Source organism: Cucumis melo, chromosome 1 (genome assembly GCF_025177605.1).
Source record: "Cucumis melo cultivar AY chromosome 1, USDA_Cmelo_AY_1.0, whole genome shotgun sequence".
Lineage (NCBI taxonomy): Eukaryota > Viridiplantae > Streptophyta > Magnoliopsida > Cucurbitales > Cucurbitaceae > Cucumis > Cucumis melo.
This window is the reverse complement of record NC_066857.1, coordinates 11,884,868-11,901,008: the sequence shown is the minus strand read 5'-3', so window position 1 is coordinate 11,901,008 and position 16,141 is coordinate 11,884,868. Positions and strand designations below refer to the sequence as shown.

The following is a 16,141-nucleotide window of genomic DNA, read 5'->3' as shown; positions in this document are numbered from 1 at the left end:
GGAGGTCGCCACAAATGTCCTTGATGTGTGTGACACAAAAGGAGATTTTGTTTACGTACTTATCGATGGGGAAGAATCAACTACGAACTCACGCATCCTTTGTGATGCAATTTCAAGACCTATTTGCTTGAAGGTGCCCAAGGGTAACTATACTTCTAAATGCAATTTAGCAATTAATAGTTGCGACATTTTAATCATGCAAATGTGATCACAGGCTATTACTACCTAGTTGATGCCAGGTACCCAAATGTAAAGGGTTTCCTAGCACCCTACAAAGACCAACGCTACCACTTGTAGGAATGGCGTGGCGCTGAAAATGCACCTTCAATGTCAAAAGAGGTCTTTGGAGTTTGGAGTTGAATGTACTATGTATTTGTATTGTAACCGTGGAGAAATTAATGACAATAATATGTTTGCATTTGATTTATAGCATGTCAACTACATCGAGACTACCTAAGCAAAGTTAGACGAAAGAGGAAGAGGCAGGCCTCATCGAGTTAGTAAATGTTGGTGGCTGGAGTTCGACAACGGCAACTTTCGCCTCGGGTACCTAAATTAGCTGGCGAGAATGATGACCTTCAAGATCTTGGGTTGTAACATCCATGCTTCAACGATTGATAGCCAAATAAAATTGTTGAAGAGAACGTTCTATGCGCTAGCCGAGATGTGTGGCTCAACCTGTAGTGGGTTTGGGTGGAATGATGAACAAAAGTGCATCGTCATAGAGAAAGAAGTGTTTGAGGATTGGGTCAAGGTGCGTTATTAGTAATTTGAACAATAATTAATGTATTATATTTACAAAAAAAAACTAATCATTTATTATTGCACTTGAACGGAGTCATCCGGCGGCGAAGGGTCTCCTTAATAAGTCGTTTTCCCACTATGACGAACTATCGTACATTAACTTTTTTCAATGTGCTAACGGATTTACGAGTTAATTTTGCACGACAAACATAATAGAAGAAAAAAAATTAAATAGGACTCATCTTAACGATTTAGAAAACAAATATTTTGTTACTCATATGATAGACAAGAAAAATATTTGAAAACATATGTAAAAAATATTTTCGGTTATTATAATTACATAAATGAATATTGATAATTCATAAAAAATAAAAATTATATGATATTTTTTTAATTCTTATATAATATTCCTTATTAAAAAAAGTCCTAAATGCAATTAACATAGTCCTTGTCCAAACCAAGTATTATAATCTAAAATCAAAGATCATAGCAGTGGTATTAATGATTGTTCATCAATTATGTATGAGTATAACCTCAATCTGTCTATTGTATCAAAAGGGTTAGTGCATGATTCTTAAGCATGATTTAGAAAAATGTCAAAAGAAAAAAAATGGTCATAGCCTCGAACAAAAGACAACATCATGTAATTGACCAATGACAAGTATGGAAGTAGATGACTAGACCCACAAAGACATGTAAGATTAGATGAGGAAGTGGTTGGTTTGGAAAAAGAATGTTGCATGGATGCAATTGATTTTTGTAATAAATCTTCTTTGATACATTGTCATTTATTGACAAGAAAATTTGGGAACTTTTATATGATAACATTTTGAAACTGCTTCAACTTGAGAATGATAAGAAACAAATATTATGAAATAAGAGTATGAAATCAAGAATATTGGATGGTATGTATTGTTTTAATTAATTTTTATCATTAAAAATTATTCTTCATTTTATTTTGTTCATGACCAAAAAGTTTATGTTAGTTTTGTTGATGCATCTTTTTCAACAATGCTGGCAAAGATTTGAATTCTTTTATATCGCCCAACAATGAAAATAGAATTATATGATTAAAAAGCAGTTCATAGTTCGGGTTGAGCCAGGTTAGGTAGTAAATTTTAAATGTAAGAATATCTATCTTTTGATGAACAAAAAATGTCTAGAAAAAATTAAATATCTATCTTTTGATGAACAAAAAATGTCTAGAAAAAATTATGCTCGGTAAGTTCGTTTATGACAAGAAATTGCAACTAAATGAAATTAATAGTAACAAACAAAACAATTGAAACAAATGAAATCTTACCGTTTTCGTCTAAAGAAATATTTATAATTTTCCCTACTCAATATGCTTTGATAAAAAATTAATACAAGAATTTAAAGAAAATTGTTTGAACAAGAATCAAGAAAAAATTGAAGGAAATTTTATTCAACTCAACAAAACTTGACTTAAACTTCTCAAAGAAATAAAAGAGGCAAGACCATTGGTTTTGGGTACAATCTTTTATCATGGTAAGAAAACTAACAAAGAAGATTTGAGTTTTAAAATAATTTTGGTCAAATAATTATTTAAAAATTCAACTTGCTTATTCTCAAACAATTTGTACGAAATTCAAGATTTTAATCTATGATAAATGAACAGTTATGCATTTATGGAACATGCTTCCTTAAACACACAATTATTCCCAAAAATAATAGGTTATGAATCTTTTCTCAAAACTATGAATTGGAAAAGTTTAACAATTACCAAACAAAATAAAGGTTAGAATTATACTCGGAATTAAATGCAAGATTCTTGGAAAGTAATATTGTGATTGGTTCTTGACTTCATTCTCACAAAAATTTTACATTGCATACCTATAAAAATAGTAAATTAAATTCAGTCAATTAAAGTTGAGAGTGATGGGATCATGATTCGATTATGCATAAAAATGAGGCAATTTTAACCGGAACTCAAATCAAACTTATGTTCAAGAATTGTCATTAAAATTGTGAAGCACTTAACAATAATTTCTCAGAGGAAATATATATTGCATACAAAAAGCATGATATCCTTCAAGAATTCAAGAAACAAACTTAATGAATTAATTTAGAAACAAAATATAGAAAAAATTGAATTAACACTGTTGGATCAAAGAAATCGTACGAAGAAATGATGAGATTTTTATTTGTAGAGACATATTGAATACATTTGAGAATTAAAAGTGAAAAATGAATGTTAAATTGTGTGAAAATGGGGAGAAACTATGGTATCTATAGGGAAATATGGAAGATAATCATCCAACTCAAGGGTGAAATTTATAAAATTGCTTAATATTTACATCATTCAAAAAAATTAATGGAAAAAAATGTTTTGGAGAGGCAGGGATTCAAAGCCACAATTTCATAGTGACGCGTGAGCAGATGGTGATGCATGTCACGCCAACTTCGTTATATTTACAAAAATGCTTAGGAATCCAATTCACAGGTGTTTAGATTTGAACGCGGCACGTGGGACTGCAAAACGTGTAACAAAATTGCACGTGGCTTGGACTTGTATCGGTGACTTCACATATGCAAGCTCTTCTTCTTTCCTAAAGTTCGAAATATTTATAACTTTGCCATTGAACTTCAATTTGTCAATTTATCAATTTTTCTTCGTTCACACTTCGTTTTAGCTGATTTTCGTTCCATTGTTCTTGTATTGTAACCTAGTTTCATAATTTACATAAAAATATTAAGGAAAAAAATATATGCACGCTATAGTAAAGAAATTAGACATGAAATAGTTGGACTATTCTAAACCCAACAAAATACTTCCGCTTAAGCTTTGTTTGTCCCGAGTAAAGTAAAACTACTTTTCTCAATCATTCAAGTAACATATATGGAATTGATACAAAAAACATAGGAAAAATTCACTCAATCATGTAAGTAGATATTGATGCTAATCTTGCAAGCCAATCGAACTACAAAGTCAATGCCTTAACAGAAATTCCAAATCAAGACTAAACATTATTCAAATGATCAAAGACAATGCAAGCAATCGATTGTGGTTAAGTTTTAACTAGATTTATCCGGTGAAATCATGTTTAGATAAACTTAATTAATTTTTTACTTTTTATTATTAAAATGTATAAAATATGATCTATAGATAATCTCATGCATTTTTAGTAGTTGAAACAAATATTTATTTTTCCTTTGGTCATTTATGGTATATGCCACAATTTCTTTTAACATTTATTTATTTTAATTTTGTAAATGTTTTTTTTTTTTTTATCATTGCATTTGATAAGTAAACGTAGTATAACTTAACAAAGAAACAAAAGAAATTGCATCTAAAAAGTATTTTAGGCATGTATAAAATAAAATAAGGAACTTTTAAGGATATTCAAAATTAATTAAAATTGTATACATATTTATCATTTGACGTAATTTTGATTCCATATTATCATTTGAGGACATTTGGTTATATTTATCATCATCATATCCTTTTAAGTTGAGTAGAAATAAATTGTTGGAAGTTCTTGAAATTTATTTTCACTACTAGAAATTGTAACGTGGTTTGCATACGTGTAGTATAATTTAACATAAATAATTTTAACTTTAAAATTTGTAAAAATTAATTTTTAATTTTAAAATTGATATATCTATTTTTTAATTTTTTATTTAATATTATAAGTGTTAATTTAAATTTTAAGTAAGGAAAAATCATCATCATTATTATTAGATACAACTTTAAGGTTTTTTCTTAAAAAATATTTAAAGAACAATAATTCCCAATTATTCCACACTTTCTTTTAATTAAAAATGAAATAAATATGAAAAGATCAATTATTAATTTAGCAGTCACTAATAGATCATAATCACTTTTTTTTTATTACACTTAGCAAAATGCAGCGATAAAAATACATCTACAAGACTAAAATAAATAAATTTTAAAAACAAAGTTGTAATATAATTAATTGCCACAAAGAAAAAATAAATATTTTTTTACTTCCCAACTACTGACAAAATGCATGAGAGTATATATAGATCATATTTACATTTAATAATAAAAAGAAGAAAATTAATGACGGAATTGTTTTATAAATAAATTAGATAGATGGTTGTGGGCTATGACTAATTTTTCTCTTTTAACCATTTTTTTATGAATTATGCAAATAGAAATCATGCACAACCTTTTAGTACAAATTGTGGGAATATTCCTAAATAATCCAGGAACATTATTCCCTTTCAAACATCTAACACCGCCCGGTTGAAGCCTTAGCTCCAACATCAATCTCCTCTTCTGGATCCTTGGCTTCATTTCCTGTACATAATTGCTTCGAAGATTTTCATCCCCTACAACTTATTGTTGGAAATGACTTATTGGGCTTGACCCAAATAGCAAAGTAACAAACATTGTCCCACATTGATAAACCTTGAAGTGGGAAGAGGATATATAATCTCAAGTCTTGAAAGGGGACTACTTGAGCCAATTGATGGAACAAACTATTGTGATTTTTTTTAGCAACTAGAATTGATTATGTCCTTACCACAGATCTGCCGTCTTTTGATCCCCCATCGAACCAAGTGATCGATCTTGAAAAATATTCAAAGGATAACAAGATCGTTCGTGGACATTTGTTAAACCACATGTCAGACCCGATGTTCGACCTGTTCGTAGCTCAAAAATCTGCCAAGGACATCTGGAGCACCCTAGAATCACGGTATGGAGGAGATGATGCTGGATGAAAGAAATATGTGGTTGGAAAATGGCTGCAGTTCCAGATGACTGACGACAAGCCAGTAGTGGAACAAATACATGAGTACGAGAATCTGGTGGCGAACGTCCTATCTGAAGGCATGAAGATGTGCGAAATACTTCAAGCAAATGTCCTGCTGGAAAAGTTTCCTCCATCATGGAATGACTATCGTAATCACCTCAAGCACAAGAAGAAGGATCTAAAGCTTCAGGAACTCATCAGTCACATGCGCACGGAAGAAGCCAACAGACTGAAAGATAAGTTAGCCTCCAAAAATTTAAATTCAGTTAATGTTAACCTAGTCGAATCGTCTATTGTAAACAGAGACAGAACCAAGCATGAAAAAGGGCATAAGGGAAAAAATTCAGAGAAAAGACAGTTCAAGGCTCTTGGGGGACAAATTAAGAAAAAAAAACTAGTCTGTTATGTGTGCGGAAAGGAAGTACACAAATCATACTAAGTAACCAAAGGAAAGGGAGACCAAGTCAGAAACCAACACCTCAAGCCAATCTAGGAGAACAAGACAATGAGATCATAGCAGCCATAGTAGAGGCCAATCTGATAGAAAATAAGACGGACTGGATTCTCGATACTGGAGCCTCGAGACACTTATGCACCAATCGAGAACTTCTCCATGACTACGAAGACACTGTTGATGGAGAATGCGTGTTCATGGGAAACTCAGCCACTGCAGGAGTGATCGGGAAAGGGAAGGTTATTTTAAAGTTAACTTCTAGCAAAACTTTATCTCTTAGTAATGTTCTATATGTCCCTTCCCTACGTAGGAACCTAGTGTCTGAGAGTCTGTTGAATCGGGTCGGGCCTAAATTTGTACTGGAAGGTGACAAAGTTGTCCTCACCAAAAACGGAGAATTTGTCGGTAAGGGGTATCTGTCTAATGGTCTGTTTGTGCTAAACACAGTTTCCATGAATGCGAATGCTTCTACTTCTGCCTACGTGATTGAATTTGTTAACTTATGACATGGTAGACTAGGACATGTGAATTTTGCATCAATTAGGAAGCTTAAAGACTTGAGACTTATTAATACTTCTGAGTCGCATGAAACTGGTAAATGCCCTATTTGTGTAAAAAGTAAATTCCATAAGAAACCTTTCAAACCAATTGCTAGAACTACTGATCTGTTAGAATTAATTCACTCGGATCTAGCCGATTTTAAAAACACTACTAGTAGAGGTGGTAAAAAATACTATGTATCTTTTGTTGATGATTACTCTAGATTTACTAAGATATACTTGATAAAAACAAAAGATGAAGCTGGTAGTATGTTTTTAAAATTTAAAGAAGAATCTGAAAATCAGTTAGGAAAAAGGATAAGAGATTAAGATCAGATAGAGGTGGTGAGTATTATGATAAAACTCTTAATGACTTCTGTGAGTCAAACAGGATTATCCATGAATTTACTGCTCCTTACTCACCACAACAAAATGGCATAACAGAACAAAAAAATAGAACTCTTAAAGAAATAATGAATACTATGTTATTAAGCTCCGGTCTATCTGATAATATGTAGGGAGAAGTTGTGTTGTCTGCATGTTTTGTTCTTAACAGGATTCCCCACAAAAGGCTAAACAAAACTCCCTACGAACTCTGGAAAGGACATGCACCAAATCTTTCCTATTTGAAGGTCTGGGGATGCTTGGCTAAGGTACCATTTCATGCATTGAAGAAATCTACGGTAGGGTCTAAAAATTTTAACTGTATATTTATCGAGTATGCTCAAAATAATGCTGCATATAGGTTTATGTGTTTAAATGATAAAACTATAAACGAATCTAGAGAAGCAGAATTCTTTGAGCATGTATTTTCGTTAAATTAATCAGTGTCTGTTCCTAGCCTATCTAAAAGAATGCATGATCCTGAAAACCCCTCAATCGTTAGTGAAACACCTGTTTCTGAAACTGTTAATACTTCAAACTTAAGATGTGAATTAGAACTTAGGAGAAGTAAAAGACAGAGAACTGAGAAAAGTGTCGGTCCAGATTTCCTAAGCACTTTCATAGTGGAAAGGCGAGATGAAATTGACTATAACTTCACAAACTTGTTCTTAATAGATGAGGATCCTAAAACTTACCAAGAAGCATTGAACTCTGTAGAGTCAAGTATGTGGAAAGAGGTCATTAAAAGTGAACTGGATTCACTGGTCATAAATCTTACATGGGACTTATTGGACCTTCCTATGGGAAACAAGCCACTAGTGGGTATGTATTTTTGCTCAGAGGTGGAGCAATATCTTGGAAGTCTTCAAAATAGACTTGTATAGCTAGATCCACGATGGAATCCGAGTTTATAGCATTATAGTTGGCAGAATAGGAGATTGAGTGGATCAAAAATCTATTAGGAGATGTACCATTGTGGGGGACATCTGTAGTGTCCATACAGTGTGATTCACAAGCTGCGATATGTACTGCCAAGAATAGTGTTTATAATGGTAAAAGTAGACATATACGTCTTAGGCATGCAGTCGTAAAACAACTTCTAAAGGAAGGAACCATTTCCTTGGAATTTGTTCGATCTAAGAACTTAGCTGATCCTTTAACCAAAGGACTAACAAGGAAAGTGGTCCTAGATTCCTCTGTGAATATGGGCCTAAAGCCCTTCGGAGATCCATAGCACTTGATAATTGGGTGGTCTATTGCGATAGATTTGATGGTCCATAGCCTCTTATTGAGTGGTCTGTTGCGATAGACTTGATGGTCCATAGCCCATTGTGTAGATAGTTCTTAAATGGACTAGATGGATGATCCAAAACCTTTTCTGGGTCCATAGTCGGTATGGATAATATTAAAGTCTCCATAGCTCTTTTTGAGTGGTTTGAATTGACAAACTTGATGGAGCATATAATGTGACGGTGAAAGTGAGGTCGCCTTTTATGAAAGAGTTTAAAGGTCTCTTTCTAGAGCTCTCACGTCGACCTGAGGTTCGATCTATGTGCATGGCTATAAAGGCACAATTTTACATTGCAGAAACAAAGGCTTTTACTAGAGATAGAGCTCGTCGTAAGGGTCTCAACCAAGTGTTACAAGGAGTTCAAGATATAATTCACTCCCTCTAAACAAGGTTGTTGCCTTACTTCACTACGCATCAATTCAAATCTTCGGATATTGGTGTCTAAGCTTAATATCTCTTCTATGCTCAGAACAAATCTCATTCTTCTTCGCCTATCCAGAAACTTTGTTGCTACAGTCATTTGTGGGGGATTATTGGAAATGACTTATTGGGCTTGGCCCAAATAGCAAAGTAACAAAAATTGTCCCACATTGATAAACCTTGAAGTGGGAAGAGGATATATAATCTCAAGTCTTGAAAGGGGACTACAAAGTGAGTAAGTGGTGATAGTATAACTCTATCCCACACACGCGCCGTCGCCGTCCGTCCGTCCGATTGGACGGACAGGCTCGTGTTTGGACAACTAACCTTCCTTGTTCAAATGTTGCGTTATTCAACGTTCGTCGTGCAACGTGCTTGTCCGACATTTGCTCTGCCATATTTTTAAGATCTTCGCTCGATCCTCTCTTTGCCGATAATCATTCTCCTCCACACTCTGTCTTCAAAAGTCCTTCCATCTTTCACATACCAAACATAATCACTTCGAGCTCATCTTTCATACCTCTCTGCGTTCTGAGCATTTACAGAAGCTTTTGTTTCTATTCTCTGTGCTTACGAGTGCACGTTAGTACTGGGAAGCTGTGTTAATCTTGGGGAGCAACCGACGTAACGATTAGCACCACGATCAGCCGAACTTGCTTTCAAGACAGTGGTTCGTCACGACACAGCAATTATCCTGATCGATAGTTTTACCATATTTTCTAACACTTATGACACAAAATACTGTGTTTAAGAAAAACTAAACAAAAGCTCGACATTTTGGTAGCGGCAGCCATAATTGCTGGGTTGTTTGAATAAATCATGCCCACGCGATACCCGGGTAGGCCTAGATCTGTGGATAAGTCGTACACCAAGTGGATTTGGTCCCAAATTGGGAATTTTTGTGAGTTCGCGTCCATGACGTTTCAAAATTTTGGGTGCTAAAAAACTGTAGAGAATATATCTCGTCGCTCACGATGTGGATGGCGTTGGTAGTAGCGAAATCAACCACTGAGTTATGCTCTCTCTGGCTTAATGTGGTGTCCAAGGGGTTGGATGGGTTCGTAATCATAATCCCTTTGACTCGTAAATTCAGCGTTTTAGCTTGCTCCATGGCTTCCTGCATGCTTCCTTGATTCGAAAATCGTTTGAACTCGAATAATGAATTGGAATTATTTGTACCTCTGTACGCCACTTCAAGTCTCTATTCTATCAAACCTGTATCTTTTGTATTTTTACAAACCCACTAATAAAAAGAGAATTTATATATGAGAAAATTATTGAATTTAAGTTACCCTGGTGTGTGTGTGTGTGTATGTATGTATGTATGTATGTATGTATGTATGTATGTATGTATGTATGTATGTATGTATCGTTTGAACTCGAATAATGAATTGGAATTATTTGTTTGAACTCGAATAATGAATTGGAATTATTTGTACCTCTATACGCCACTTCAAGTCTCTATTCTATCAAACCTGTATCTTTTGTATTTTTATGTATGTGTGTATGTATATATGTATGTGTGTATGTATGTATGTGTGTATGTATGTATTTATATCTTTTGTATTTTTACAAACCCACTAATAAAAAGAGAATTTATATATGGGAAAATTATTGAATTTAAGTTACCCTGGATAGTAAGGAGTGGGAACAAGGAAGGCTTCAGCGGGATCAACAAGACAAGATATGATGATTTCATTGGCAGCAGTTGCACCAGCGGTGAGCACCAGTTTGTTCATGTCGAATTTCATTTTGTTTCCTTGTATTTCTTCCATTGATTCAACGAACACCTATTATTATAATTATTATTTATTACATATAATATTATTTCAAAATTGAAGAGCCGTTTAGGGTTGTAGGGTAGGTACCTTTTTAAAAGCAGGCAAGCCATGATAGTCCTGAAATTGAGCCAATTCTCTAAACATGGACACTCCATTTCTTCTCAATCCCAAAGCATCTGGATTGTTCTCTATCCACTCATCCAAAATGTCATAACATACATGCAAAACCCATTAAATACTATATATTCTTTATGCATACAATAAAATTTTCTACCTTTAAAACCATAATCATAATGATCATGATCGTAACAAGTATAAAATAAATCATTAATTAAATTAATTGGTACTTAACATATTCTTATTTGGTGCTACTTGAGATGGATGCAAGATTGCATCCAAATCTTTTTCTTAGAAGGATTGATCAATATAGCCCAACCGATCAACTAATGTTACTTGATAACAAATGATTCAATCCTATAGTTAATTAACTACAAAAAGAATAATAACCATGTCAGTCAATGGTGGATCCATAAAATTTATATACGACACAATATAATAAAACACACCAAAAATTTATCTTATATATGATACTATAATATACACACCAAAATTTTTTTAAAAAAATATTTACATAATACAAGACACAAAACCACACTTGGTAGTTGTGAGAGTGAGGTACAACTAATACACTACAACCATACTTTGTTTAAAGCATTATTTAACATATATTGTAATCTGACATTTCAAATTAATATTATTTAATATATATCGCAAGTACCCCGTTAGCTTCTATGTAAATCCGTCGATGGTTACAATACAACTAACATTATTAAAAAATTACTTGTTTTCGGCAAGAGCCATTTGGATAATGCCGGTGGGGTTTTGAGTAGGGTGATAAGGGTTCTTCTCGTACTCTTGCCATCCAAAGAAGTAGGAGGGATTTTGTCCACGAGAATCATGGCTAGCTTTAGTAGACAACATTCCCATCGTATATGAGTATACAATATGTAGGTGGATATACTAGGAGAGGGAGAGGGAATAATATATTTTAGGGTTCGTATAAGGCTATTGATATTGAAATCTTTGTGTGTTTGTGTGGGAAATTTAGAGTGGCACTTATATCTCTCTATATATATCGGGAGGAGAGGAGGTTTAGGGTAGTGCTTGAAATTAAAGAGTTCATTTTTTTTATAACAAATAACACGGTTTTGTGACTTCATATTCACTAATGCTTTCTCTTTTATTTTTCTGTCTCTTTCTTGTAATTGATTTTGTTTGTATGTGTGTGTTTGTTTTTCTTTTTGCTATTTCCTTTGAATACATGATCACATATATTATGTGTTTGGATGCTCTAAGTCGAATAGTCCTGTTGCACATTTTTCGAACTCTGAATTAGAAAAGAATTAGGGGTTGTTTGGGGTTAGGGTTAGTACTGTGGGCTTGGGTTAGCCCAACCCTAACCCCTATTTGGCCCACGGTTTATGGAAACCCTAGTTTTAGGGTTTCCTAAACATGGTTTCCTTTACCTCCAACCCGACGTACGTTTTGTCTTTAAACCGTGTTTCGTCTTCCCCTCAGTCGTCGTCTTCAACCTGTGTTTCGTCTTCAACTCGTGTTCTCCCTTCCTTCTCGGTGTTCTCCCTCTTTCGTTGTCTGGTCTCCCTCTTTCGTTGCGTCTTGTTCCTCGTTCGTTGTGTGTTGTCCCCAAATTTGATGCAAAATCGATTTCCCCTTCCTTTTCTGTGTTCTCCCTCATCAAATCCCCTCAGTTCTCCCTTTTTCATTGTGTGGTCTCCCTCTTTCGTTGTGTGGTCTCCCTCGTTCGTTGTGTGTTCTCCCTCAACAAATCGATTGTTCGTTGTTTCGTTCTGTCTTCTCCCTCGTTCGTTCTATGTTCTCCCTCAATCCGAACATCTCCCTCGTTCGTCTGACGACCCTCTGTTCTCCCTCATCAAAATGTTTTTTCTCCTTATTTCGTTATCTGTTCTTCCTCGATCCGTTTTCATGCAAATTTATTTTCTGTTGCATTTCGCCGATTGGGGAGGATTTCGTGTAGCCAAATCTCTATCTACATTTCTCTCATCCGTCTCTCTCACTCTCGAAAGGCTGTGTCGTGTTTGTTGAAGCCGACCCTTCCACGACGTTGGCTCCAAACATGAAAACCTTTTGGAGTATAGGGTTTTGCCTCAAAATAAATTTTGTTGAAGGCGACCCTAACAGAAAATCCTTGCCACTCGAGTTTCCATTGTTGCGAGTGGGTGTTTTGCTTGGCTTGGTGTCGTTCCTTCACTGACAAGGCAGATGCTTTGACACCACCGTTGTCTACCAATGGTTGTCGAGCTTGATAGGGAGGTATTGGACTATTTTAAATCCAATTTCAAAGTCGATGATAAGTTTCATGATTGACATACACTGATTTTGTTACATTTTTTGTTTTCCATATATGTATGTAGCTTGATTTATGGAATCTGTTCTACTTTAATTACTAATTGCTGATGTATATGGGATTGTATTATGTCTTTTGGTTAAGTTTTTTCTTAAAAAAATGTATGTTTGCCTTATTCTGTTTTCTTTCGGTTGCTTTATTTCAGTTGCTTTGTTTTGGTTGCTTTGTTTCGGTTGATTTGTTTAGGTTACTTTATTTGGTTTAGTTTGGTTTACTCTGTTACTTCTTGTTACCCGAGCATGGTAAGGAGTTACTTCTGAATTAGATTTGTTTCATTTTTGTTTTGTCCCTTCAATTGTTTGTCTTATCTTTTCATGTGTACTTGGCTGCAGAATAGCTTCCAATATCTACTTTGACTGTTGTTTGACTTATCTTCTAGCCTGCTTTTTCAGAGATTCTCTTGCCTTTTCTTGGTTGGGTCATTTATTTGCATTTTAACTCCCTACATACTCTATATAATCCTTCATTTTATACTTATGCTTTACCACTTCCATTTGTCATTGCTTGGCCATTTCCTTTGTATTCCAAATTCATCTTTCGTAGGTAAATGGTTTCTGCCTTCTTCTCTCACGGTTTCTACCCTACTTTCTGCCTTCATTTTGCTTCCCTTTTTAACCTACTTGGTATGTTTGTCTTATGTTTTATGTCCTATGTGTATGCTTTGTTTCTCCCCTATGTTTATGCTTTTGTTGTATGCCTTCTTTTGATACATGTGTTTCTTGCCTTTGTTATTTGTTTTTAATCCATCTTAATTGATGTTTCTACAACTATGGAATCTAGTTCAAGTTATTGAATCGATTTGTAAACTCTGAGGCTATTTATCATTTGTTTTCAAAGTTGAATTTTTGTTTTCAACGTTGTTTTTTTTTTTTTTTACGTTTCAATTTCGGACTAGTGCTTCTACGTACAAGGTATGTACTCCTTCCTTTTGTCATTTATTTTTCTTCAATTTTTCGGCCTTGCTTGTGTCCTAACTTTTTTTTTTTCCGAACGTCATCGGTTATCCAACCCTTATAAGAGGTATTATGGCTTAGCCATATGTAATTTTGATAATGTATTCGTTTTTCATTACGGTATAAATTATGTAGTTAAGACAAACAGTATTGGTTATGTAATATATACTCTTTCATGGACATTTCTTTTATTTAATGAATTAATAATTCTTTCTTTCATTCTATGATTTAAATTATTGTTTGTTTTTAACTTTCACGTGCAACAAATTGTAGAGCAAAAAAGTTTTAAATAGTCATGATAAATTATTAAATAAGTTGTTTTACCGAATAGAATAGACGGTTAAGATTTTTTCTTAATCACTTTTTAAGATTGTAAACACAATCACAATGAATTCATATATATTTATATGTGTGAAAGAGACTGGAAAAAAAAATTCAAAAGACTAATTTAATTTGAGAAAATAGTTTATATTAATAAAGATTTCATAAAATAAATGAAAGAGTGGATGAAACTTTATGATGAAATATAAATAAATATTTAGATTTAAGTTAAATTAAAGATGATAAAAGATAAAATAATTAATATAATTTAAATATTGTTTAAAGAAATGATAAACGTTATTTTCTCATATATTATTTTTATAATACCTACGACACATTGTACTTACAATTTGCATAAGGCCTTTAGAATGCAACCCGTATTTTAAAATAATGTTTAAACAAAGTTATTTGTTTTATGTTACACAAACTAAGTAAGATGGAAAATTTTTAATATATTCAAAAAAAATTGGAATTGGATCAAGTTTTAATAAAAGTTTCAATTTTTTTACATAAGCTTTTAATCGAATTTTTTTACACAACCCTTCCATTCCGTTCGTAATGTTTCTTTTAAATATACGATTACTTCACAATTTCACCAAGGCGTCATAGCACGTAATTATATATGTTCGAAATAGGAGGATGTCGCTATCGCTAATTACAAATAGCAAATAATTAATTTGTATTTCTAAAAAATGAATTTTAATAAATTTTTCGTAATATATTCATACATTAATTCGAAATTGGACAACTGTCTTTACTAATTTAATAACATTACACATAGAATAAATTATTCGCAATAAGACGGGTTGGACGCTTTCGTAAAAAAGTATGCAATAAAATTTATTTGATCATATTTACGATCTCATTTAAAAAATATTATACTACATTAAAAAAAATTATTAACCCAACCCATATAACACTTTCCCCAAATAAATTTTATCATAAATTCCATCTAAACCTATCCACCTAACCCTTTCCCAAACACTTCTTACTATAAATTTCTCATAAAACTACCCACCTAACACTTTCCCCAAACACATCTTATCATAAAATCCACATAACCCTTCCCACATAACTCTTCCCCCAAACACATCTTATTCATAACACTATCATAATCCTTCCCACATAACCTTTCCCTAAAACACCTCTTATCATAAATCTACGTTTCTAAACCTTTCCCCCAAATAAGGGATATGATAAAACTAAATTTAACATTACACTAGTTTTATCATAACACTAACCCTTCCTTAAATCAACCTTTCCCCCAAACGCAACCTTAAATGTAAATCTAGGAAGGATTATTGTTTTTTATTATTAGGCACAAAAGTGATTAGAAGAAGTTGAAGGCCAAGGATGAATGAGGGTTGAGTAAGGTTAAGAAGTTAGGTTGAGATGGTGTTTTTTGGACCAAATGAAAATTTGAGTTGGCTAGGTTAACAACCTAAAAGATCCAAATAAAGTCTTAAACCCAACCTAACTTAACCCTTTAAAGTTGAATTAGATTGGATTGGGTTGTCAAATTATTACTCCATTTTTCTTTTTAATTTCAAATTTATAAGCTTATCGATAACATATAATTAATAACAAAAATCTTATTTAATTCAAATATAAAGATACTAAATATCTATGGTATTTAATACAAACTTTCAACAAAAACACAAATTAATCAATAAAAAATAGTCAAACTTTAAACAAAGATAAATGAATATATATTTAATTTGGATCAAACCAAATTTCTTTTTAGTCCACCACAATCCAATCCAATCTAAAAGAAAATAAAAAATATTTAACCAAATTGTTGGATTATTTATAAACTTATTTTTCATATTTGTTAAGCCTCTCTTAGAGGGAATTGGAATTTATTATTGTTAATATGCGTTGATTTAAATCAACTTTTTATAGGTATGTTCTAGAATTGTCACATGAAGTCATAGATATGATAAGATTAGACATTCCATATGCATATGGATTAACTAGATTTTCCTTTTTTTTTATTTTCTCTCTTTTTCATAATTTATTAACAATATATATATATATATATATATATATATATATATATATATGCA

At 32.8% G+C, this 16,141-nt stretch overlaps 1 pseudogene; it reads right to left on the bottom strand.

Annotated features, from left to right (window-relative positions):
* Nucleotides 1–10,199: 10,199 nt before the first annotated feature.
* Nucleotides 10,200–11,342, bottom strand: LOC103501275 (1-aminocyclopropane-1-carboxylate synthase-like; annotated as a pseudogene).
* Nucleotides 11,343–16,141: the final 4,799 nt, after the last annotated feature.